At 39.8% G+C, this 27,815-nt stretch overlaps 1 long non-coding RNA gene across 1 annotated transcript; it reads right to left on the bottom strand.

The window, feature by feature from the left end:
* Nucleotides 1-3,125: 3,125 nt before the first annotated feature.
* LOC108640542 lies at nucleotides 3,126-27,815 on the bottom strand. Its single transcript, XR_001921243.2, has 3 exons — nucleotides 27,741-27,815; nucleotides 26,127-26,194; nucleotides 3,126-3,260 (listed from the first exon to the last, which is right to left on the bottom strand). It is a non-coding gene; the product is annotated as an uncharacterized LOC108640542 (long non-coding RNA).

The following is a 27,815-nucleotide window of genomic DNA, read 5'->3' as shown; positions in this document are numbered from 1 at the left end:
TAAATTTGAACTTCTCAGGAAATGTCAGTTGGTTGCATTTCTGTAGCTGGCTGAGAAGACTATATTTAATTGACATCCTTGTCTTGGTCTAAGGAGGGCTAATAATTCCCTTGGGTCTATTTGTGTACAGAAAGCACGAATTGACTCAATTTCCTGAAAATGTTAACTTGTTACTGGAAAATGTTAACTTGTTACCGTACTCTACACTGTAGCAGGGTAGTGTGTCCCAAAAGCTGAGGAGTGTGATTTAGGAAATGGCAACCTGGGAGGAAGTAAAATTGCTAATTAGCCGATACTTTTACAGACCAGCAACACTGGATGCCCTGCAGCCGAATAATTCATTGACATGATGGTATCAGCAGAAGATCTTTAAGACTTCTTTTCAGATTTCTTTTAACAGACCGATGGTCCAATGAATGTCTCAAATACCTGGCAGACCTAATTTGGGAGTTTTGTCTCAGATCAGCTAATTTAGTACTTTATCGAATGTATTTTTTTATCGTATTTTTCAATGGCAGGTTCACAACAGTAATCTTGACTGCTTGGATTGTTTCTGTCTCCCAGATGAAAAAAAATATCCTCGTTTGGTTTTGGTTTTTTCTTTTTTTTTTTTTTTTTTAATCTTGTCACTCAATTTCATCAGAGAACAATTAACCTGCTTACAGATCAGCAAACTGAGAAATGATCTGATACTTATGACACAAAATCTATAATTTTGTTCATTGCTTCATTTTACTTCAGAAGCAGAGTGTGCTTCTGCAACAGAACTACAAAATCCAATAGCCTGGTCTGTAAAAGCAACTTAAAACTTAAAAAATAATACCTTATAATATAGTCGATTTTTTTTTCAAGCATGTGTGTCATCTTTTTCAATTTTTTTCTTCTGCTTTTCATTTCGGTAGTGAGGATACCATCTAAATTTGGACACAGTGAAAAGACAGTTCCTATTGTACTGCCTCACCTTGTTTTCAGAGGCAGAATTTCACTGAAACACCTCAAAAATAAGCTGTTCTCTAAAATTACATTCTATCTTTTCGATTTTTTCGTTCACAGCAGGGATGCTGTGACCAATATGTGTGGACTGTTTCTCAGCCTTCTCTAAATAACTGCGAGCCCTGTTCTTGAAAATATGATCTACTCTCTCTGAAAACCTTAACAGCCCTCGAAGTATTGCATGACTATATTGATTTCATTGAACCAGATGACTCGGTGTTTCTTCCCACGTCATTTATATTATAAACAGTGACATTGCAGCCATGGCTGTCTAAAGATGCGGTTCAGTTGAAGTCTGAAGCTTGAGGCAAATACTTTAGCCTAGATGTGTCCTTGCCCTGCAAATTTACTTCACTTTAGATTATCTACTACTCTGTTCGAGACATCTGCGAACTTTTGTCACCGCTTCCCGGCAGAAGCTGTGACAACCATGGGTTCCCGTCACCATCAACGCTGCGGGTCTGAGATGTGTACTGTGGCGTTAGCCCAAAACACAGCCTAGAGTTTGCTGAGTGTTTGAAGCTTTGCTTTTTTTGTAGATTTAAAAACTACTCTCAAATCCTCTGGCTAATTGTCCATTAGTACTCTCTTTTAAACATTAAACAAACCCCTTTATTTACCTTCCCTGCTGCCTGATAGTCCTCGGGAGGCAAAGCTGCTTTTGCCTTAGCGACTTGAACCTCTGTGACCTGAATAGTTGTTTGAGATGTTAATTCACTGAAGAATGAAGTTGAATAACGATGGATCGAAGAATTTCCCTCACTCAGAAGAAAACATGCTTGCATAAGCTTTGTGTATTGATCGGCTAAATTCAGTTTCACTGTCTCCAGAACCTCGGTGCTAGCTAGTTTCTAACACAAAAGGAAATTACACTCTCTCGTATTTTAGGAAAGAACTCTGATTCTCTGTGAAGGTAGTCTGGTCGAGAGTCTTTTCCTTGGAAGTGCTGCCAAAAGAGTAAGACCCGTGTGCTTGGTGACGTTAACTCAGAAAAGTGATTTATCATTTGTGTCACAGAATGCTACTGATATTTCCCACTGTGACTTTTCTGTCCCCATGGTGAGGTCAAATTGAAGCAAACTTCAAATTTAAATTTTTCTGCTACCTACAGGTTTCTACAAACACCTCAAATATAACATCAAAGGAACAACTTGCCCTTAGGAAGGAGAGAACAGCACATTGAAATCAATTCTGTGCTGGTTTGCTGCTTTGAAGTCTTGATGGTGGGATCCCATTGACCTCAATGGCAAAATTCATGTTGTTATTACTGAATCATAGCCCTGCCTTTCAACTTCAGCTAATCACAGGTAGGTGATATAAATTATCCTAACTATTTGGAAATATGCAGAACTATCCTAATTTATTGCAGTTTGAAATATGAGCCTATCTCCTATAATGGCCATTAAAACCTCAAAACCCTTGTCTGGGACATGAATCCTGCTCCTCCTCACACCACATTCCCTAGTAATGGCTCTGTCGGTGACACCTGAACCTGGCTGGCTCTCTTGCATCTCAATAGTTGTGATGAGGAATGAGCAGATCTGAAAAAAATAATGAGTCTGCAGGTGGGTATTACTAGATGATTATATTGTTCTGTGCCATTTGGCAGCTTCAAGGGCCTTATGGACTTTTAAAGGTCAGTAGTAGTCATTTAAAGAAAAACGTTTTGTTTTTAGAAGCCTGCTTATAAATGAGCATAAAGCTGGCTTCAGCTGAGTGGAGTCTGATGGCTTCTCAGCAGATAAATCAAAACTGCAGTAGGAGGGCACTCAGAGCTGTATTTTTACATTCCTCCCCGAAAGCAGACCTCAATTCTCTCTGAAGTGTGCAAGGCAGCCCAGGGGAGTTAGGGTTTGTGAAGGGAATCATCTCACATCCTCTCCTCTCCCCTGCACCGGTGTCGACACGGCCTCTGATGCAGCCTCTCCAGGCCCTGGTACACCTCCGGGAGGATTGTGCAGGTTAAGCAGCTTCAGAGCAATCTTTGTGCAAAATGAAAGATTCAGTGAGGTCTCCAGTGGAAAACTCAGAGACAGGGAGAGAAAAAGGACAAGTGTGCACCCAGCACAACCTCTCAAAACCCCATTTCACTTAGTATTTCTGTAGTCTGCTATCCATTTAGACTTCAGAAAGCAGGAGGATAACCCTAACTAATTGAAAACAAGTGTCTTGTGCCTATTTGGGGTTCTCTTGAATTGCAGTCAGAGGGTGTTGCTGTCCCCTTGCTTTCCAAGCATAGGCAGGTTCCTCAGCGTGGGGAAGGTGTGCTGCGGAGAAGAGAAAGAAGAGAGGTGAGATGTGCCCTGACCTACCCTAGGAAGGGAGGGATATTGGCCATGTGTAATTGCCTGCACCTCGGCACTAGGAACAGTTCCTTATTTACCAGTTCCTTATTTAGTCAGAGGTCTTTACCTTAGTGTAGGAAATGCTTCTCTCCCTGGCTTCATTACTATAGGTTCAGAGCAGAGTACTTAATAGGCACTTCAGTTTGTAAATCCCCCTGATTCAGTTTATAAACGCCCACTCCAGTTTATAAATATCTTGAAATTATACTGATATGGCATTGCATTAATTAAACACCATGACAAAAAACATAAAGCAATATAATCTTCATACAGTGAGCTCAGCAAGCTCTAGCCATGCTGTTACTGGCACACAAGAGCTTCTTCTTCCTCTGCTCCAAATGTTGAAGGATGGGGAGAACAACACAACTCTGTCTCAGCAACATGAGCCCAGGATTCATTCCTTACCCCTCTCTCCCACTCAAACCCGGGTGACTCTCCAGGCATGCAACAGCTGAGCCTGACCTAAGGTATGTGGTTTGCATCCTTGGCTTCCACAGGCTGTACCACCTTGGATAAGTAACCTTGCTGTCAGGTGTCTGCCTGCAAAATAGAAATTACAGTGCCTATCTCCACATGGAGCCACTACATCCATAAAGCAGAGTGGATGGTGACAGGGTGTAACAAAGAACATCTGATTCTTCTTCTGCAGAAGCATTACATGACCTTCCAACGCAGCAGATGCAGCACAAGATGCCTCCTGCTACATTTGGTGGGAGGCAGGGTTGTCTGGACCAGCTGGGAAGAGAAATCACTGAGAAATAGGTGTCTGTTTTTCAATAATTTGGAGTCAGAAGAAGGAAGGCAGAAAGCACAGCTTACTGGATTGTCAATGGAATTGTGATAATACACTAATACAAGGCATTTCTTAATTTCCAAATGTCTCATTTTCATCCTCTTGACCTTTATATCAATTTTGTGTCTTCAGAACACTTACACTCCTGTATTTAATTTTGGAGCTTCTTTATATTTCTTTTCTCACTTAATTCTAAGTTACTGATGCTAATAACTGTAAAATTAATGTTTCCATATTAGGCACCATCCAGTCTTTCCAAAATTACCTCTGCCAAGAAAGCAGATGACAGCTTGACTGCCATTCATATGGCATATTTAGGGCAAAGCTTTTGAATGTTGAAGAGCGTCAATTGCTGCTTAGAATTTTTTCTGAAATAATTAAATAAAAATGTAGATCTCCAAGGCTGGAGGGTACCATAGGCCTCTGAGTCTTTCACTGGAGGAAAATAAAAGCTCAATAAAGGTCTATGACAAAATGTGTCCCCCACTACAGCCACAACTATTATTGTACAAGGATATAAAAAAGATTTACAGTGGAAATAATTTTTCTAACCCTATACAAGGGAAGCTCATATCTCAGAGTCAGCATTGTTGTAAAAATGCAGTTCTTTCCAAATTTTTATCCATTGAGTATTATACTGAATTTTGATGACACGCTTATTTTTCAGTTTGACAGTCTTCATGAACTATTTGCTTTAACATTTCCTGCAGCAAGTTCTGCAAGTTCATTACATACTGTGCATGAATAGCTATTTTTCTATTTCAAAACTGTTAGACTTCACCAGCTTCTGCTCTTTCTTGTATTAAAGCTGTTTTAAAAATGATGAGCATTCCTTTCTTTCTCATGAGCCTCTCAGCTTCTGTTCCCTCTTATTAATGTCTTCATTGATCTTTCTCAGTCTCTGGAAATATTTCCTTGTTGGAGGTCATATCTGTTGCTCTTTACGTGGAACTGATTTCCTTCACTGGCTACAGTTTGATCAGGACTGGCAGACTACAAATGCAAACAGTATTAGAAGTCAGGGGGTGATAAGGACTGAGATATAACAGCCATATAGAATTCTGCTCTGTTCTTGTTGTCACTTTCTTAAACAAACCCTTTTTTTTCATTGGTATTAAGCAGAGGGTTCTTCTGGACCATCTGCAATAACTTGCAAATCTTGCACTGGAACTGTGTTCATTTCATTTAGAATACAGTCTGGTGCTGCAAGGAACTTAACAGTTTCTTTTAATGTTTATGACTTTGCTTTTGATTAAAAAAAAAACCAACAAAAAAGAAACAACAGCCCCAGAACAAGCATCAAACTCATAATACACTGCCTGATGGCTTCATTTTGTCATATCTGCATATCTCAATCCCTGACTGATCTAAATCACCTATCATCATCTGCAGATTTTGCTACTATGCCCTGCTGTCAGATTATTAATAAACAGCCTCAGTTACAGCAGATGCATTGCAAACACTTCACTATTAACCTCATTTCTAGATGAAAGCTGGCTCTTTATCCTTTGTATTTCACAGAAGAATATTATCTTTTACACTCTAGGTGCCTGGTTTTCTTTAATAATATCATTGAGGGATTTTAAAAAATCTGAATATTTATATCTGCCAGTGCTTCTTTACCCACTAATTTGTTAACACTTTAACAAATCTTTATAGTTGGAAGCAAGGTTTTTCTATGGCATAAACCAGTACCATTTCTGTAATCATCTAATTTTCCTCTAGATTGTTTTATAAGAGCTACTTAAAATAGCACGCCTCCCACTGAAAACTCATCAGTCTATAATAGCTCAAACTACCCCACAAATTTCAATTTCAAATTCATTGCTCTCTAGGCCTGCAGTTTAGCAATTGATTTTAATATTCTTTTTATTAGAAGCTTAACAACTTCTTTTACAACATCCTCTGCATTCCTAGATGGTGATATTCCTAGTCACATTAGTTTCAGCTTGTCAGTATAAGAATTAAACTCCTATCCTTCATGATGCCCTTTTTTCATGTATACATTGATGCATGGAAATTCCCACACAATCCTATGCATTCAATGCTATGTCCATGCACAGCTGAAAAATTATTCTGAATAACCTGTTGAACACCTTCTACCTTAACTGCAGACTTTTTCTGTAACTGACAGTTATATCTAGTAGTTTTTCATCTAATTCAGCTTAATACCCCACCACCCCCTCTCAGCATAGCTCAGCTGATTTCATATTATAGCTCAGCTGATTTCATATTGTACATAGCAATGAAGTTACCAAACCAGCATCAAAACTCATTTGATGCACTTGTAAATGGGGTTATATTTCATGGCTGACTATATAGAAAGGGGATGGGAAGTGATGAGCTAAGATATTTCTTCCAGTCCGATATTTAAAGTTTCTGCAACCCTAAGGGATATGGTAACATCCTGTTTGTTGCTTACAATAGCACACTCACTCCATAACCCACAGGCTTCAGTTGGCTTTGGGTCAGGCCCTGAATCATGACATTCTTCCCTGGGTCTTGGACAGATTCAGTTTTAACGTCCTTTGACTTCTTTGGTTTAAGATTCTGCAGATTGTATTCAAAACAGCAAGCTTCCACAATTTCTCTTTGCCCTTTCCCTACCCTCTACCTTGCAATGACCTGTCAGGCAGCAAAGCCAACTGGCTAGACAGATGTTCCCCAGAGTTTTTCACCTCAAAACTCTTCTACAGGGACACATAGCAGCCAATAATTGCTTTTCAACACACATTCCTGCTGCACACCCCTGAGCAGACACTCTGCCTGAAGACCATCTCTTTTCCTGCTCTTGTTTTCCTGTCAGAGAAGATTCCTCTGTCCTCAGTCACCTTCATTGCTGACTGCACACACACACCCACCATGGGCTTTGTGGTGGCAGCACATGATGTAACTTCAGGAGATTTTAGTTCTTACTTCTCTCATGGGTACTTGTATATCCCAATTGTATTCTCTTTGCACGTCCCATAGGCTGAGAAAATTACAACCTCAAAGCCATTATCACATTCTGTTTTATTCTTACCTATCCTTATGGCCTTCATCTGGACATTTTCCAAAACCAAGGACTTTGGATGCTGGGGTAAGACAGTATCCAAGACAGCATACTTATCCTTTAATGAGGGCCAAGGGGCTTCATGCATTATAAATGAGCCTTTCTTTCTTTAGTTCTAGTAAGCCTTCCTCATCTGATCTCTGCTACTGTTTCTTTGCCTGCTCTTCTTTTTTTAATGTGAGATTGGCATTGATTCTCCCAGGGTTGAAAATGGCCCCATTTACTGCTTACACAACAACTTTCAGAAGAAAATTTAATCAGTGACCGGAGATGCCACAAAATTTTAACTTGTCTATGAAGAATATCACATTTTTAATATATCTTCTAATTCATTTCACTTGCCTAAACACTCCTTCTTAAAGGGGCACTGCATATTATTCATAGGTATTTTATACTGTAACAGAGTATGTATGAACCTGTGGATAATTTTCTGATTTTATCTCCTGATGACATTTTCTGGCCACTTCATGTGCAAACATTGATCTCTTTCTGCCAGATAACCTTGCTAAAATCTGGCTCATTGAAATTATACTTCTTTCAAATGCTTTCAAGTACTCTTAGAGACATGGTATTCCTCAGAGAAGACACTTTGAACACAAATGCTTCATTACTTTTTAAACTTGTTGAATTCACTCAGGAAAGAGATGCTTTGAACTGAAGTACACATCTTATGAAATGAGATGAGCTATGTTCCTTTGCTTCATGCCAGTAAATTTCAGCCAAAAAGCTGATTTTTTATTCACCAATGGGAATATGAAAAGAAAAGGGTTTAAAAATGTTTCACATCTTCCTAGCTTATAGAAAAGAAAAAATCAATGTAAGAAAAAGGATATGCTGAGAGTCTTATAAAACTTTGTTTTCTTAATAGTGGCAAGGAAACCTGGAAAATCAATGAATTCACCCTCCTGATGAGATTAAAATCCTCCCTTATACAGGACTGTGATATTGGATGTTATTGAACTTAACATGATTACTTGCATTCTGTAACAATAGCAATCATCTGTAATGTAAATGTATTCAATATTACATTACACAAATAGAAATAATCTTAGTTGGCATTCTCTGAATCTCCCCAGCTGTATATACTCTCAGAGCAGCATGTGTTCAGGATAAGATTTCAAATTCTGACATTTTTGGCTCTGTTTAGTTTGAGTCTTGACTTGAATATTATTTGGTTTTGTTCTGCTTTTTTTTTCTTTTAACTCAGTTATAGGCTGTTCAAGGAACTTTATTCAATGGCATTTTTAGTCACTTCATACATATATTCATATCCGTAAGTGTGTATATATATATATCTATATCTAACTAGCAGTTGGTGTAGGCATTATGTGCGTACACAAAACCCAGAGCAAAATATCAATTAAACTAAGTTTAAACAATACCTGTGATAATAAATGAAGACAGGAAAATAATTGCTAAGGAAGAGTTAAGGAGAATATGCCTCTTTACCAGGTTCCCTGGTTTCCTGGTTCCTGTGAGTTTGTGGCATGAACAGCTTGGCAGGGTGCTGGGAATCAAACTTGGTAAGTCCCTGAGATGACAACAGCTGCAGACGGAAGGATAGTTGGGGGAAAACTGCAGATGCCTGTTATCTGATTACCTGTGTTCATGGCTCTCATTGGCCACATAGGAGACTCAGACATCTGATCTGGCCCGATACTGATTTTTGTATGATTTTGTAGTACCATCCCTATAGCACACCTCAGACTACTTATTCCCTTTGAGTGTCTGCTGAACTGTTCTGACCATTCCTTTCAAGATCACACTTCTTTCCCTGCTGTCCATTTCTTGTCTGCTGTCACTTTTGACTGCACTTTGTAAAGCCATGTATGGGAGTTTAGGACTAAAATGATCTTATATTCTGCAGCTGTCTGATGACTGCTGGGATGTATTCTTCACTTCAGCTTTTTTAATTCCAGATTTCCTACTGAAAACAACTTTGGAAGCTCAGGAGCTTAATCATATGACTAGTAATGTGGTAGCTCCCCACTTTGCTACCAGTCATGCAGCATGCCTTTTTCAACTAGAAATTAGGCACAAAATTTAATTTTTGTGATGTCAGCGGCTGACAACAGTTTTCTCTAAGTGTTACCATGTAATATTGATATTGTTGGACAGGTAGCAGTTATAAAATAACAGTTGATTCATTCATCTAGAGAGAAAAGCAAGAGCAATGTCACTTCCCATGTAGCTGTTCACTAGTCAAAAGTGCAGTTGCAACCTTTTCTTCAACAGCATGGAGGAAAATAAAGTTACTCATAAAACCCTTGAGCTCATTCTGTCAGTCCCCTGTAACCATATCCCTTTTAAAATCACCAGCCCAAATAATCATAAATTTGGGTCATCCTATTGAACTAATGGGTGAATTATGATTGGAGATCAGAAGACACATGTAGATATTCTTCTAGAAATGTTTTCAGCTTTTAAATGCCCTTTTTCAGGGTCCTATATGACATTATCTTCTGGACAAACAAGACTCCACTGCTTGCCAGGTACAGTTAACAACTACGGCTGTGTAGTCACATCTTTACAGGTAAAACAGACATTACAAGGACAAAATTTTCTAGAGACAATTTTAAATTAGACCAACTTACATCACTGGGTGAACATGGTTGTGGATCATCTTTCCTTGCTACTCCCAAATATTTTCAGAGCAGCTGGAGAATATGGTAGAATATAAAGTTTCTGCCAGATTGACTGGGAGATACTCAGGCCAGCAACAGAGCCACTCTAAGGGCTACAGAGGCTTGGTTAAGTTGACCAGGGGCCTGCCCAATAAATACAAGAGGCATCAGAGCAAGTAAAGAGATACGTGAGCAATAAAATGCATGAGGGGAGAGAGATCTTCATACCTGTCAGGGGTGCTTTCCAACAGAATCCAACAGCAAGACAAGTGAGCCCACAACATGCAAGCAACACACTTGAGCTGACCTGAGTGAAGTGAACAAGAGGAAATGGCCTGAAGTTGCTCCAGGAGAGGTTTAGGTTAGATATTAGGAAAATCTCTTCACTGAAAGGGTTGTCAAATATTGGAACAGGCTGTACAGGGAAGTGGTTTTGTCACCATCCCTGGAGGTATTTAAAAGATGTGTAGATGGGGCACTTGGGGACCTGGTTTAGTGGTGAACATGGCAATGCCCAGTTAATGGTTGAACTCAATGATCTTAGAGGTATCTTTCAACCTAAATGACTCTATGATTCTGTGATTCTGTGAAGTGCCATGCCATCTGCCTGCGTTTCTTCTGGCTCCTAGAGTGGCTTCCTTGGAGCATCCAAGGAGCTGTCTGGGCACAGAGCAGAAGATGTGCCAGTGTAAGTGGCACACTTCCAGGGGCACTATTTGTCTTCCATAAAAGGCAGCCACTGCCTAATCTTAATCTTCAGAGTCTGGCTTTAAGGACATTGTCAGCCTTTAGCTCTCAGTTGTTCCTGGTGCCTGTTGGGAGCTTGACTACTATAGCAACACAAAAAAGCATGATTTTTCTAGTCATATTGAGTGAAGCCTATCCCTTTCACTAGCAAGATTAGGAAATAGTGGAGTTAGGATCTGTTTCATCCATATCCATGCCTGTTTGCTCTTCTTCCATGCTAATGGGGTTATCCATGTATGTGGAATATATTTAGTTCTCCAGTGTATAACCAGGAATGCTCTGCAAGTGAGCCATATGTTTTTAGGCAACTCTAAATGCCCTCTGTAATTAAGAACAGACCTTCTTAAAGGTTGCTGATTTGGCATCTTCTTGCCCTGTTCCAACATTCAGGACCAAATCCTGGCTTAACCCAGAAAAAGACAATGGAGACCTGTTATTATTACTGTGGAACCTTATGTCTGATCTCAAATGTAAAGTGCTTGTTATGACTTATAACGCTCATTATAGCTGCCTGAAGGAGGTATTGATATATGTTTGTATACAATAGAATACCCATATTTACTAACCATTGTTCAGACAAGCCTCATAAACACAGGCAAGTCCAGCCCTTGAAAGGTGTGACATCGACTTCAAAAAGTCATTGGAATCTTTGTTGTAAAAGTATTACTATAATGATCTGCATTCTTTTCATATAAATGAATAAAGTATTCATTTTAATACTAACTGCATGGTAGAATCACAACTAGCTCTGATGAAATCTTGTTAATGTGTGAGGATGAAGAGATTGGAAATCTGTTCCAGTGCTCATAGGAAGAGTGTCCCTGATCACTCCTCAACTGCAGTCTGGTAAATAAATAAAATACTGTGTTGCCATATTGCAATGATGAAAATATGCTACTGTTCTGAGAACATAAGCACTCACTGTGAACATCCTGTTCTAGTCAGCATATCAAAAAAAATTTAGGAGTTTTTTTTGGGGGGAAGAAATTAAGAGAGCCTGGTCAAGATGTGAGTTTGAGAAGTATGATAGTCCTTATTTTTAAGAGATGTATATTGGACATGATAGAGGTAACAAAAAATTAATGGTTCAGAATGATTAATACATAACCTGCCCTTCCTATGTAAATCAAGGCTGAAAGAACTTTAAAAAAATATATGATAGACTGGACTCTCTAGAAAACACTTACTACAGATACTTCCTATTTCAAGGCCTCATTGTGTGTGCAAAGATTTAACAGAGTTCAGAAAAGAATATTAATACTGAGCAACTAAGAGAAGAAGTTATGACAACAAGGGTGAAAACCTACTATAAAGCAAGGGAGGTCTGGGGGAGTCTGTGTGATAAAAATTCATTGACTCCTAATCTGGAACAAAACATCTCAGAAACCCTTGGAACCCAGGACTTGACACTTTTCAATTTGCTCTGAGTTTCAGACCTCTCAGGCAGGCAGCAGCCACATGCACCTAAGCCAACTTTGCACCTTGGTGTCACTCTCTACAGGAGAAGTGTGACACTTGTTACCTGATAATAGGACAGTCCTGTGTCCAAACTGAGTCAATGCTATTGCTTTATTAATGCTTTGGGAACTTTAAAGAAGAATTCATTATGAAATTAAAATCTTACTGTTCTTCCCATTTTGAAATCAACTTAGTTTTCCCACTTAAAAGACGTTTTACAGTGTCTCTGTATTTACAAGGCTGTTGTACTCCATCTAGTTGCACAAAAATTCGCAAGTAAATTCATACCATTTTTTTAAGCATTCATTTTTTGAAAATCTGATTGGTAGCTTTATGACAGCAGTGAAGGCTTCAAGCACAGGATCTTCTTTAATTGGATTCAGATTTCGCAACCTAATCACACTTTAGCATTTGAGAGAAACTTCATGATTTCAAAAAAGATTATGATTAAGTAATGGAAAAAATGCCAGGAAACAGATGCCAATTTGTTCTTTGGCTGCTTTATTAAAGCTAATATAATGTGAAAAGCAATTATTCCTTTGAATTTCTTTTTTGTCATGTTAGAACTATAGCAAACTGTAATTGCTCTCTGAGTGTATATAAATAGACTCTGTCTAACCAGATTGATTGCACAAAGTCTTAAGTGACAAATTTTGAAATGTTTGAAACTCCAGTTAGAATCCTCAGATTGGCATAAGAGAGAGAAACAAATGCAGAAGATACTGGAAAAAACCAAAACAATTCTATAACTAATTTAGAGTTAATTTTGGAAAAATTCAGAACATTTAAAACTTCAACAAAATTGTATCTTCTGTTGAAGTAGCACTGTCATCCAATAAGCCATACTTAGAAAGAAGTTTACCCCAGGTTTTCAAAGGGCTTCAGAAATTCAAGTGTCTTCTTTTTCTCCATTGCCTTCAGCTCACGCTCCCTGCAACATCCTACACTTCAGTTATTCTTTCTGGTCAAGGCAAAACCAAAGCCCTAGTTCACAAGTGTGATGCTCACTGAGGCTTGGAATTTCCTCTTGTCCACTTCCCTCAGGTCAGCTCAAGTGTGCTGCTTGCATGTTGAGGGCTCACTCGTCTTGCTGTTGGACTCTGTTGGAAAGCACCCTGACAGGTATGAAGATCTCTCTACCCTCATACGTTTTATTGCTCACATATCTCTTTACTTGTTCTGATGCCTCTTGTATATGAACAGTATCCTTGCAGTTATATTAAACATAACCCTTATGCCCTGTCTCCATGTGTGGATGCAGGCAGACATGAGCTCATGAGCTCACTCTGCCTATGCTCAAGGTTGCTTGGCCATGAGCCAGCTTTGGTTTGAAAGCCACACAACTTCTCAACAAGGCAAGTCAACTCAAGCACAGCTCCACAGTTGCTGAACCAGACAGTCAGAGCAAAGGAACTTGGACCTGTTTGCACCCATCCATGCGGACCAGTTCTGAAAATCCCATTGAGTCACTTCTCACTGTAAATTGTTTCAACTTCCACTCCTCCCTCTGAAAGTACAAAAGACCGTCTCAGTTTTTGGGCTACTGTGCTGTGCCTTTTGACTTCTCTTTGTGCAGAGACCATCATTTAAAACAAGTCTCAGCTCTTGCAGAGCCATCCTGGCACCAAACGGGAACCTGAACCGCAGGTTGGTAAGCAGCTGGTAAGATAAGCCTAGGGTTGAATAGGCATTTGGAGGCATAAGCACAGTTCAAATCTCAAAGAGTACTTGTATAATTTCTATATTTCAACCCCCTTCTTTCAGCTTATACTAAAATTAACATGAGATATATGCATGCATATGTAGAGAAGTTCAGCCAGATGGGTGAGAGACATCATTCCCTTGGTCTCTCACATGTGTTCATGGTGTGACTGTCACTGCTAATCATCATCTAGCCTCCTTCAGTAAGGAGTCACTGCATTTGCTCCCCCCTTACTCACATTGTGTCACAGAAAGGAGTAAAACTGTCTTTACTACAGTAGTACCTAAAAGCCTGTTCAGGATAAGGAACTCATCAGAGAGGGGAATGTATCCTGGCTCTGCAGGACCTAAGATACCAAAGAGGAATAAATGCCAGCCTGTCTGAGAGCTTGACATGAAAAAAGAGGCAAAGGAACCTCCTACCTCTGGCCACTCAAGTGCAAGGTGCAGGGCAGGTAATCATGGTCCAGTAGCAACTTCAAGCACTGCTTTGTCCTGCTGTTAAGGATATAACCTGTTAAGGATTTATTGCACATTGAAACCAGGTTGCAATCGGCATACCCCTTGCTCTTGGCAGCTTTCTTCTGAGTTTTATGCTGGAGAAATTAGCATTAGGTGCCTGAGGTGCTAATACGTTGTTGCAGTGGCTTGGGTGGACAGAAGGGGGTAAAAGAACTTCTGCAACAACTCCATGCCAAAGACATTATTTAAAGCTATCTCCCTCTACACTTACCCAAGTACCTCATGCCATCAAGCACAAGAATGTTCTTGGCTTTTCAAAACCAGCAATTTCATCCAGATTTCATGCCTGGAAAAGCCATAACCTTCAAATCCAAGCTCTGTGGCAAAAATCCAGATAAGGTACCCAGAGATTGCAAGCACTGGTTTCATATAGCAGGGCAGCATCACAGAGTGACCGTGTTTGCAGTTAGCTGGGTTATCTGAGCATGTGCTGAGTACAGCTCAATGCAAAGCCCATAGGCTGACTGGAGTATTCCAGCCTATGTTTTGGTAGGTGCTCACTTGGGAAGGGAAGTAAGGATCAGAATCGACTTAAAGGGATCTCTCCCATGGATCCCAGACAGTTGACCATATACACAGTAAGTGTGGTTGATGCATATCCTTGCAGAGGAGTGCTAAGAAACTGCCCACTGCCTCAGGTAAATCACAGCAAATAAGTGCTGACTGGTCCTCATCCTCAGCACAGGGCTAACATCATTAACAGCCTCAGAAACAGAGAGTCCAGCCATGGCAGATTTCTTCTCAGGACTTTGATGAACAAGGCATGTTGAAAAAATTGCTGCATATTACATGCAGCACTCCTGTTTCAAAGATTTCTACTGTGAGATTGGTAAGAAACTGGCTAGACTGATATTTCATTTTAAAATACAGTTACAGAATTAATTAATTTTTTTTACAGTCAAAAACACTCCAAGAGAACCTGATTCTGGTGTTGATATAGACAGCCTGCATTGTGCTGCGGGTGCACAGTTACAGGGAACTTGGTATAATAGTTTTTTTGAAAATCTGTCTAGAGTAGAAGAATTTGTCAAAAAGATAGGACAATGAGTGAGCTTTTGAGATTCTTTTATTTTTAAAGTGGTGGTAAATGGAGAAATCCCTAAATGAGTAACCATCCTATAGAATGCACTGTTGACAACCGGTCAGTCAATATACCTGTAAGAAGTACAGATGTTGTCTTAAAAGGGATTGTGATTTCTGCAAATAAGTTGTTTTGATACCCTGCAGCTTGCTACTGCTTTCATCTGTTGCCTCATATATGAGGTTTGCATTAGAAGCAATTTTAGTAGAAACACATTTTACCCTGGCTATTGGTGGGAATTTTGTTTTATTTTGGGGTTTTTTCAAGGCTAATAAAACAGGGCTCTGGTCTCCCACTGCTACTGTAATACAAAGGGACTTCAAGAAATATCAAAAGGTGTTTAGGAACCACTTTCTATAATTGCGAGTGACTGAGCGAATATATTGATATTTATACTATTTTACTTTTTTCATGAGAGTTTAAGATTATCTTACTAGGTATAACAGAAATTTTCCTTTTGCTACCTTTAATTTTTACTTTGTTCTGTTGATCTTGGTTAGGTGACAAGGTGAAAGAAAGGCAAAGTATTAGGAAAAAACCTCTGTTATTATCTTTGAGTAGGAGTGTCAGTAACGAACAGACTATTCTATAGTTTTCTTTGGTTTTCCACATACATCAAACACCCAGCACTGAACTGTGTGAACAATTGACATCAATTCAATGCCAAATACAAACAGCAATAACTGGTGTCTGAAGCATTTCAGTGATGCAGCTGGGAAACTTTTAACTGATATACTCGGTCACAGCAAAATAGGTTATTATCCTTTAAGCTGTATCTTTGTTAGACAGTCTTTTTGAAAGGAAAATAGACTGGATAAGAATACTTAGGACTTACACATTTCCTGTCCTACTTTTATCTGCGTCCAGTTACCACACCCCTGATTACTAGCTAGGCACTGCCCCTTCTTCTGGTTTGTTTGTTCACAACCATTTTTGGCATTAATCTTCTTGTACCAACAAAGGTTAAGCAACTCAACCCCAAAATAGCAATGGTTAGGCTATAAAGGTCCTGAATTGCCATCTCTGCTTTTACCACTGATGCGAGCTTATTTCTTTCTCTGGATTAGGAAAGATGGAAAGGTAGATGCTGAGACAGCCTTTGCCAGCAGGCACATGGATTCATCCCCGAACATGTCATTCCTAGAGCTGTGCCTCTGCTTTCTGAAACAGTCTGTTGCTGCTCAATCTGAAGTGACATTTGCTTCGTGCAAACTCTCTCTTATGAGGCAAGTATTCCTCAGGTGATATAAATTGCCCAGGTGATCATTACGCCTCCTTGATTCAGGATTTTCTATTGGAAAGCTAGGGAAGAAAACAGGAGAGAACTGACCGTGTTTTGCAAGCCTCTAGCCTTCACTAGCACATCTTTCCTGACAAGGGTCTCCTAATTCCCCCACCCATGTGTGTACCCTCACTAGCCTGTAAATGCACAGAGCACAAGTCTGGGAGGCATAATTAAGATATCTACTCTGACCTCCCACATAGTAAGGGCCATTCATTTTTACCCAGTCACCACACATAAAGCAAAATAAACACAACCTGTCTGATCTAGCCATGGACAAATGCATGTAATGCAGATCATGAGTGCTATTTCATCTACACAACCTGTTAAGTGCTGGAGCCTATCCCACAGCCTGTGAAAGTTAATAGGAACCTTTCCAATGACAGACTACATGCTTAACAATGGCTTTCAACAGTAGTTTCATGAGATTAAAATAAACAGAAATATGACTAATTATTTATATTCAGCATGCTGCTTGTTTCAAAGGATCTCAGTCGATGTATTTTCATTTAAATGACAGACTTTCCTTGCATGTCTAAGTGCAAAAGAGGACTAAAGTCTATGACTGCAGAATATTAAGAAATTTCCTACTGAAAACTAATTTTTGCATTTTCCTTTGCAGAGGCTTTAGACAGAAATTCCTGGCCAAGTGTACTTTCTGCACCACTTAAATTCCACATGTTAAATAGACCATAAGTGGTTGTCAGCACAGGGGAAAACCATGTCCTTCCTGAACTGTAAACTGTTACTGCTCTGTGCGATTTTTTAAAAATAAAAGGCAGAAATTTAACAGCACTGTTCAATCATTTATTTTTTTATTAATACTTTGTTCTCAATTTGTCTGTAAGACCAGAGAGATTCACCCCCTTTTTTCTACTGGATATGATGTGCCATTGACATTTTGGACACATTTGTAATAAATAGACATTACAACTTGTCTTACTGCAGAGAACTCTGACCAGGACTCTTTTGTACTTATTAAAAGGTGAAGATCAAACAATGCTGCTAATAGAGTCATTAGGAATACTTCAAATGCTACAATTAGCACTATGCTGGGGTGACGTTTCTCAGAATAATTTAGCTATGTCCCAAAATCTGGCTGCTGTTTTACATTCATGTTTGAAGAAAAGAGAGGGGAATTTTCAACCCATGTCTGAGGCAAAAGTGGAGACATTCCTACCACAATGGTGTCTGCCAATGCTACACTTATCCCTCACCAGAGCCTCTACACCAGACTCTTTGGCCATGGCTGCAGTGGTCACTCCAGGCACCACCGCAGTAAACTGTTTGCCTGGGAGACATGCACTGTGCAGAGTTGCCACCTGTGTGTCCTCCTCTGACTGATGTCTCCGGCTTGCAGGGATTTTGCACTCCATGTCTATGTGTTTACCAGATAGCTACAGGTTAAAGCCATCTGCACTTCCTAAAACACTTCATTAAAAATACAACTTTCTGAACCACTTCGGTGCTACTGCACTTCTGATGCCCTTTTGCCCTGGCAGTAAAGAGGTTTGAGAAAAAAAGGCAGTATTTCAAAGGCTGTATGATAAGGCTGAAGGTGGAAGACACTCAAAAGCAATGTTGATTAGGTCTTTCTTAAAAGTAGGCGACTCATTAAAACTTCACAACACAAAACAAAAGTGAGCAGAACAGAGATTTCAGTGAATCCCAGTGGTCCTTGGGGTCATGAGTAAAGGGGTAAGTGATGCAAATGTGCACAGGACTGAGTCTGTCAGCAAATGTAATGCAGCCCCCGAGGGACTCTGTGACCAACGTTACTTAAACTACCTATTTTCTTCCTTGATGCAAGTTACTTAGATGATTAAATAAGTGTTTGCGGTCAGATAACCTCACCATTTGAGATACCGAAGGTATTTCCTACAGTAAATACAGGGAAGTGCTGAACAAGGGCATATTGAAGGTAATGAGGAAACTCTGTCTTTTTATCTTAGGTTCAAATGCATGAAGGACACCACTCTGTTTCAGCCACTTCCTTTCAACGCTTCCCTCTAAAGATAGGGCACAATTGCTTCTCCAGCAGAATTGCTTTACCCTCGTATCACTTTTACAATCGAACAGCTTTTCCTTCTCTCAGAGGTGTTTTGTCCCCTCTCTCCCCTAAATCCGCTTACCCCTTCCCTTATTGCTCAGAGCCTGGAGGATGAGTTGTTCCCTACCTGTGCAGTGAGGAGTGTGTTGGCCTCAGCATAGGTAGGCACTGGGGACACCAGCTCTGGCTCTTGTTGCTGTCGCATCCTTCCTCCTGCCTGCAGCAAGGGATTTCCCTCCCCAGCTGAAGCGGACCTGCACTCTCCCTGCCAAGTCTTTTAGATGAGTGAAGGTCTATTGTAGTGCCTGGCTATTCCAAGCCTTGTTAGTGAAGACCATGGCTAATTCAGACAAGCTGTTCCTTCCAAAAGACACCAGCTGGCAAGGACACAAACACAATGCATGACATGTCTCCCTGTGTCTCCCTGTGTGTCACATTTTATAGCACTGAACAGTGACCCCTGATGCCATCTCCTTTGTCCCACAGATTCCCCACAGCCTGCCCTGTTTTGACAGAATCCCTCTGACCCTCTCTCCAAGAGGAGACCATCATCCCCAGCAGCAGCAGGGATCACAGAAGGCTGCTCCTTCTCCTTCCAGTTTAACTTACCACTCAGTCTGCCTCTCCACAAAGGGAAAAGTCAAAATAGGGTTTCAGTGCAAATTGCAAAGGACAAGTCTGAATATCCAGCCACAGGCAGGGACCCTCACACCCTCGAGGCTCCCTAACCCCTCTAACTCTGGGTCTGTCATGGGGAGGGTCAGTCCAAAAGCCACAAGCAAAAAGAAGACGGTAATAAGATGCCTGCGGCCTCCCCCGCTCCTTGCCCCAGTGACATACAGCTATTTGATCAGCTGTTAGTTGCAGTGCCACACGTCAGAGGTTCTGAACATCCATGAGGCTCTGTATTTGCCCTGCTATTGTATTGACCTACTGAACTGTTTCAGCCCTCTGGGATGCCTGTTTTCAGGAGGCTTGAAAAAACAGGATCAAGGCCTTGAGAGGATGGCTAATACAACAGCCTGAAGGAAAACAGCAGCAGGACTGTGCTTGTACAGAGTCATTCCTGCCATCATTCCTGGTGAAAGGGATGGGTCTCAAGTACAACAGCACCCATAGCCACAAGGGCTTAACTACACTGAGTTTCTGGGAAGTTGGAGAAATGGGATAATAGCTTCTGCTTGGGCAGAGAAAAGTACGGTTATCAGCAGCTCAAGCTTCCCCTTTCCTGCATTTCCACTGCACCTCCAGAGACCATATCCAAGGCTTAGTTTTAGGGCTTATTTAAATGTTATCCTCTTATACTATAAATTTATTATTTAAAGTAATGCTGCCTTCCTTCTTCCTTTGCACCCATGATCATTTTACATCAAAACACCACCATTATTATGTTGCCCTTAAATCACCTTCATTGATTCTGGCACGTGACTCCCACCCCTTCCCCACCTATACAGGGATGTAGGGTATGCTGCTGCACCCCTGGCTGCCAGATACAGCCCTCCCTGGGAGGCAGTGAGGCTGCAGAGCCCTGCAGCACCTTCAGAGTCAGGGTTTTGATCATTGTCTACATTATCTCTTTTTCTGTGCCAAGAGCCTCCTAAGTGCTGCCATAATACAAATAAAGAGAAGGACTGAGAGAGCTGCACTGAAGACCTATGAAATTTCATCCTCAAACTGCCACTTTTTAGTGTCTACACTAATCAGGCTTAGATGGCAGCTGTCACCCCTCTAGAGGCCATCTCCAACTGGATTTCTTACTCTGCATCACTCCCTGCACCATTGCAGCACAAGTATTTGAGAAGCTTTGCCCATATTCAGCAGGGAATGGGGACAGCCTATGGCCAAAATGTTGGCCTTCAACACCTCTGATCAGCTGCAGTCTGAATCTGAAAGCCTCTGAGGTCTCTGGATGCCAAGCTAATTTGTCAGTAAACATTTCTAGGATAACAGATAATTTGGCTTGGAATCAGCACTTCTGTCTCTCCAGACACAGTTCCTTTTGATGGACTATAGGTTTATTGAAGATACAGCCAAGTATTTTTTGTCCTAAGGTTTGATGAATGCAATTACAAGTATAAAGAATAGCAGCTCTCTTAGTAAATGAAGTTGAAGGGTTTTTTAATCTTTGGGATTATTCCCAAAACCAGAGCACTGCAGGGTTCATGGTGGACAGCCACCCAGAGAACAGCATTTCAGGAGAGTGGAAATTATGAAATTAGGCCACCATCAGGGACCAGCTTCTTGGTGAGGTGAACCTTCAGACTTGGGCAACTCTTCTCATTAGAAGCATGTCAGCTGTTTTCAGGTACAGTACTGCTTACAGTTGTACAGAAGAAAAGCTATCTATCACCAGTGCATGTGAGGAAAGGCAGATAACTAAGACATTTAAATTCATATGTCAAGGGAAAGGAAAAGAGAGTGCTTCTTTGTGACTCCAGTGCGTGGTATAAAAAGGAAGAGATAAATAAAAATGTCTTTGCAGTGTGCAAGATGTTAATAATAGTCTATAGTAGGAGTAGCAGTTCAGGATCCTATCTAAGGAATTGTGCATTAGGCTCCATGCATCACAGTGCCTTTTTTTCCTTATCACAACACTCAATAAATAATACAGAAACAGGCAGCATAATAAGGACACATATTTAAGCAGTGGTCATGGGCTATGCCACAGCTCATATACTCTGTTATGGATATTGGTAGCACTTATAGTGAGAGGAAGTCTAGAAACAGAGAATGACTTAAAAACACTATTCAGGAGAAAATTAAGCGAAGTGAAATTAAAATGTCTGAAATGATTGAAGACAATTCATAAAAAGTGATAATAGGGGTTGAATATGTTTAACATTGCTAAATGAGAAAGAAAGAGGGTAATAAAACTCTAATTCTTTTCAGAGCATAAAACAACCAAAAGACAGTGTGGAACATGGCTAGCAGCATGGGGTTGAAGTAGCAAAAAGAAAACATTAGCTCAGCTATTAAAAAATGGAAGGATCAGATCTATTAGACTGTGGAATAGCCTCTTGAGGAAAAGTCTCTTGCCTATTCATTTTAAATAATATGGACAATGTGATGAAAAGTGCTCACTTGGGAAAAAAATCTTGCCTCATCAGAATGCACACACACAAAAAAGCAAAAAACCCCAGACCCAAACCCAAACACCTCACTAGCATCTCTTCGTTTGTAGTGGTTTTCTCTAACCTAGTTCAGTTCTAAATGGTACTTGTTGAACTTTTCCAAATTATTTTTGATTAATTGCCTGGAGGAAGGCTGAAAGTTACCTGTAGGGAGTTCAGCAGTTTCTCAGCCACTGAGCAGGCAGTGAGTCCATGACAGCAAGCAGTTTGAAAGTTGTGGCAAAATATACTGCTCCTTAGCAACATGCCTCTACAGCATGTAAGTGCAGGAGAGGCTGATATACACATAACATCTCATTTAGCTTCTCATTGCGTTGCCTGACATGAATACAGCTGCACACATTCTCAGTGTTATGTGATTGCTGGCAGTGATTTTGTCCTGCTGTTGTGTCACCTCAGAATTTCTTCTGACCCCTATAAAGTTACTTTCTCCAGAGTCTCCAGTTCAGCAGATAATTTAAGCATGTTTCCAAACACTACTGACACTAATTTCAACTTCAGGATCTAGCTTACCAGAGAAATTATTAAAGCCAGATAAGGACACTATCACTATTCCTCCCCTTTTATCTGCCTCCTCAGTGCCTACTAGTAAAAAGCGATCAGTTCACTTTTTGCTTTCTAAATCTGTGCTGTAAAGTTTGCAGCATAAGTACACATCACTTTAGTTGTACTCAGGACAGGAAGATGGATAAGACGTGAAAAGAAATTATTACAAAATATCCAGTATGCATTTCATGTAAACAGTTATCATACATGTTTAAGGTAAAGATCCATGCTACATAATTAGGTCAGCCATTATTTTAAGAATTGGCTTAACAAGCAGCAGCAGCCCACTGAGGCAGTAGATTAGTCAGACTGTGCGTGCAGACAGCACGCCAGCTGGACTGGGAGAGCAGCAAAGCCAGATTCACGTGGCTGGGCCGAGTGTGCTTGATGGATGCCCTTTTCTCCGGATTATTTTACTCATCCATTCCTGTTTTAAATTGACAGTTGAGACTGCATTTGTAAATGTCAGTTGAGCCTGCAGCAAGGATTCAAGTTCAGTCTTATTTTTCAGTATTTCATTTCTATAGAACTTTTCCTACTCTCATGTGCGTCATCCACCCCGTCCCTCAGTTTCCCTGCCTAATTGCCTGTGAATATTTTTACATTAAGCTGATTTTCTCACTTCTGAGTGACCCAACTATATCAGTTGCAGCCCCCTTTGCTGTATTTGAATGACATTTTAGTTAAAATGTCTTTTAAACAAACATTTTAAAGATTTTTGATTATTTGATCACTTATGAACATTATTCTGACCTTTGTTCAAATTGGTTTTACCATCTTTAGTTACTTTTCAGATAGAGATTATTTCTCTTAAATTTTATGACTACTAACATTCGCTGATGGCGAAGTGTAAAATCCACTGTGTAAATATGTGCAACAGCAAATTTAAAAATCTGTATTGTTTTACATGCTGACTATTGGGTTAAATATTGAATAATGACTTCCAAATCTCAAAATACATCAAGCAATGTATTAGGAGCTCTAATTTATTTTTGTTTCTAACCCTTTATATGTCTTTTTTAAAAAATTTAAAAATCTGTTCTACAGCTGGGAGAACTGCAGATTTTACAATCATCTGATCTCTTCAGTTGAAGAGTTATGCAAATCACTTAATAACAAGGTTCACAATACCATTTTGGCATTGGTGGCACTAGAGTATGAATATTGATTATAGATCCATGAAAATATACTGAGCAAATAATGAATACACTTAAGGGAATCATCAAATATTCTCCAAGGTATGTCATTAAAATAATGGCCAAAACTGTCCAAAGTTTCAATGCAAAAATTTTTTGCTGAACCCAAATGTTTCCCCATCACAACTAAAAATTTGTAAAAGACATAGAGTACATTAGATGAAAGAAGAGATTGAAAATTATTTGTAAGTTATTTTTCTCCAGTAATAACTAAAGAAAAATACCAGTCAGTTATTTATTAGTTTTTGTCATCTCATTACTATTTACCATTGTGAGAGCTCCTCCAATGACTCCACCTTCCTCCTACCACCTAGATATGCTTTTTAACCTCTCTGATGCCTTTGTGCACTTCACTCTTATCCCTCACCTCCTAAGGCCAGGTCTTTTATTCTCTCCAGCCAGGCCTCATGTGAGTAGCGCTCAGATTGCCTCTGTCACCCCTCTGGGTCTCTGTGTGACTTCATCAGTAAGTGCCCTTGGTGTCTTCTCATATTTCTTCCAAGTACACCTTTTATTTTATCTTCTGTAGCCTCTTCTCTGAGGTCCCCCTTTGCTTTTGCATCGTGTCATCCCTTGCTCTCCCAGCTGCCTCTGCTTAAATTTTTGGGTTGTTTTGAAATGTCCCCACTCCTTCCTCCTACCCTTTCTATTCTTTTTCCTTCCTGCTTATGTTCATGCCCACTTCAAGTAAGACTGGATGGGGACTTCAGTCACCACTGCTATACTAAATAGCTTGGAATGACAGAACTGGTTGGCTGCCACACAACCTATGCACTAACTGAGTGTAGAGATGCATTTTTTTTCCATGATTAACCAGATTTGTTTAATAATGTTTTCTTGGACATTGATCCATCATGTCCAAGATATGCCATGCATGTTCCTACAAGACCCAAACACTGACACCCACATGCCACCTAAAGTATATACTATTTTCTACAGCTCACCCTGTAGGCTACATATTTCTCTTCCTCATGCTATTTCATCCTGAAAAATATACTGAGCAAATAATGAATACACTTAAGGGAACCATCAAATATTCTCCAAGGTATGTCATTAAAATAATGGCCAAAACTGTCCAAAGTTTCAATGCAAAAATTTTTTGCTGAACCCAAATGTTTCCCCATCACAACTAAAAATTTGTAAAAGACATAGAGTACATTAGATGAAAGAAGAGATTGAAAATTATTTGTAAGTTATTTTTCTCCAGTAATAACTAAAGAAAAATACCAGTCAGTTATTTATTAGTTTTTGTCATCTCATTACTATTTACCATTGTGAGAGCTCCTCCAATGACTCCACCTTCCTCCTACCACCTAGATATGCTTTTTAACCTCTCTGATGCCTTTGTGCACTTCACTCTTATCCCTCACCTCCTAAGGCCAGGTCTTTTATTCTCTCCAGCCAGGCCTCATGTGAGTAGCGCTCAGATTGCCTCTGTCACCCCTCTGGGTCTCTGTGTGACTTCATCAGTAAGTGCCCTTGGTGTCTTCTCATATTTCTTCCAAGTACACCTTTTATTTTATCTTCTGTAGCCTCTTCTCTGAGGTCCCCCTTTGCTTTTGCATCGTGTCATCCCTTGCTCTCCCAGCTGCCTCTGCTTAAATTTTTGGGTTGTTTTGAAATGTCCCCACTCCTTCCTCCTACCCTTTCTATTCTTTTTCCTTCCTGCTTATGTTCATGCCCACTTCAAGTAAGACTGGATGGGGACTTCAGTCACCACTGCTATACTAAATAGCTTGGAATGACAGAACTGGTTGGCTGCCACACAACCTATGCACTAACTGAGTGTAGAGATGCATTTTTTTTCCATGATTAACCAGATTTGTTTAATAATGTTTTCTTGGACATTGATCCATCATGTCCAAGATATGCCATGCATGTTCCTACAAGACCCAAACACTGACACCCACATGCCACCTAAAGTATATACTATTTTCTACTGGCTCACCCGTGTAGGCTACATATTTCTCTTCCTCATGCTTTTCACCTGAAGCTGTTGCTAAGTTGACTGTTGGGTCTCTGACAGGAAGGAGGTGTGGGTACCATCTGTGGATCTCACAGGGCTTTCCTCAACCAGTATAAAGGTAGTAATGTTGGTAGAGAGGGCAGTGGTGTGACAGGTGCCAACTAGTATGATGGCCTATTATAGTCAGAGATTTCTCAGGCTCTTGAACAGAGGTCATTGACATCGTCTGGGCGGGAAAAGAGGATGGTCCCCTCATTTCTCAGGACTCACATAGCAGCCGTGCTGACTTGATAATAGGAAACTTCTGTCAGTCTGGGTTCATCCATTGTGTGGATAGGCTTAAACTTTCCTGAGACTAAAAATTAGTCTACAAGTTACCCAGTGCAGTAACAGGAATGAGGCACTGGGGAAGAGGTGTGCAAAGTCTCTGGAGAGGCAATGACAGATCTGGAAGATGTGCCAATCCCAAACATGCACAGGAAAGCATCACTACTTAGCTCAGTTCAGACAAGCATCCACAGAAAGAACCAAAAGTCATGTCTAAATTAGTAAATTAACTGTGTCCAGGAAGCACAAGGCAGACACAAATCTGCTCCACGCCCTCATATATCTTCCCCAGGGGACAACTTCTTACATTACCTTTGGTTTCAGTTGGCCACATAAACCCAATCTCAGATGTTTCCCTGCACTTTCAACATCCTCAGGACCTGTTACAGACAGTCCTCAGGTTAATATATGCATATGAGTTAACATGTATCTCACTGTAGCTCCTCCAGTTATACCTGTTTCTAAAGTCTTGCTTTAAACAGAAATAGTTTGTTTGTTGTTTTCTTATTTTCTCAAACCCCTCTTTCAGTCCTATAACACCATCTCTCTGTCCAGTCCTTGTGTAATGTAACCTCAGCTCTCAGAAACTTAGACTTCCAAGCACTCTGGGCTAGGATTGATTTTCCTTTATTGAACAGTCCCTCATAAAATGGATGATGATTCATAGCTGGAGATTCAAAGTCCTACTGTAACAGAGCAATAGAGTATTAGCCAAAAATACAATCACACAAATTATTAATTTAGCTTTTTGCTCCTTTTTGTGAATACTAAGTACAAACTGTAATGAGAAGTATTCACTTTTACAAATAGGTTTAATGTTTTAAAAAATTTGAATAGCTCACAAGTTATTTTCTGTATATATTTCTTTCAGCACTGGATAGTCACAATTCAATCCCTTATGTGTCCAGTGGTTTGTTTATCGCTACATATGAAATTTAATGTTTGAAATTGCAGAGTTATTTATTTAAGGTATATTTTCTACCAGTTTTCAGTTTCAAGAGAAGAAAATTGAAGCTCTGTGTTGCATACACAATTCTAATCCCTTGTGTTTAATTTTCTTTTTTTTTTTTTAAAACACAAGATTTGTAGAAGGTAAAGAAACTTTTTTTGAGATCCTAAAATGTACTTTTGTAAACATTTGTATGAACACTATAGCAAAATAAGGCTTGTACACATTTATGACAACATTCTGTTTTGAATACCAGTAAAACCAATTAAATATTTTTATTTGCTATCCTGTACATTTTAGTGTCTCAAGAAAAAAAGCTGAACAGAAGCACTGTTGCAGCAAAGTAGATAAACTTTATCAGTTTTGTTAAAGCAAAAGCATGCCAAGCATAATTATTTTGAAACTTTCTCTGACTATAATATAGTAGACTGAACCTCTGCAGACCTCAGCTGTCACCTGTTAAAAAGCAGCCCCAGTCTCATTTACCTATTTGTTGAACCCGTTCTCATTTTGAAAAGCATAATATGTAGAAAATGTGGGGGGTTGCTGTTTATTTAGCATTTTGGATAAATTCAAAGAATAGATTTTCAGATCAGTTTTTCTCAGAAGCATCTTTTGTTTTTTAAGGACTGAATTTGCCATCAGATTTTAGTACTTTAACTGATATTGAATCGGTGTAATCATTGAATTATATGTTCAGAATATCCCTACTAGATTGCAAGTAAAAATTTTGTATAAGTCTGGCATTAGCAGTGACCAGGGTCACTGTTCTGGTCAGAGAACAGGATTGCGGTTGACCAAAGCATAAACTTCTCAGCATTCATTTGGAAAGAGAAGGAAAAACAAGCATGATCTTCTCTTCACATTGGTACACCTTTTGCCAATTCCTTACTACCAGAAGAACTGTGTGGGATCGATGCCTACCTTGGTTTGCCTCATTGTTTTCCTGCAGCGCTGCATCTGAACACCACACTTACCTGATAAATTGGTCACCTTCCCTGTCTGAACAATGATCCAGGGCTTCTACATGCTCTTGTCATAAAAATCTAGCA

Source organism: Manacus vitellinus, unplaced genomic scaffold (assembly GCF_001715985.3).
Source record: "Manacus vitellinus isolate BGI_N305 unplaced genomic scaffold, ASM171598v3 scaffold_37_pilon, whole genome shotgun sequence".
Taxonomy (NCBI): Eukaryota; Metazoa; Chordata; class Aves; order Passeriformes; family Pipridae; genus Manacus; species Manacus vitellinus.
The sequence above is the reverse complement of the archived record's forward strand: the minus strand, read 5'-3'. Positions and strand labels throughout refer to the sequence as shown.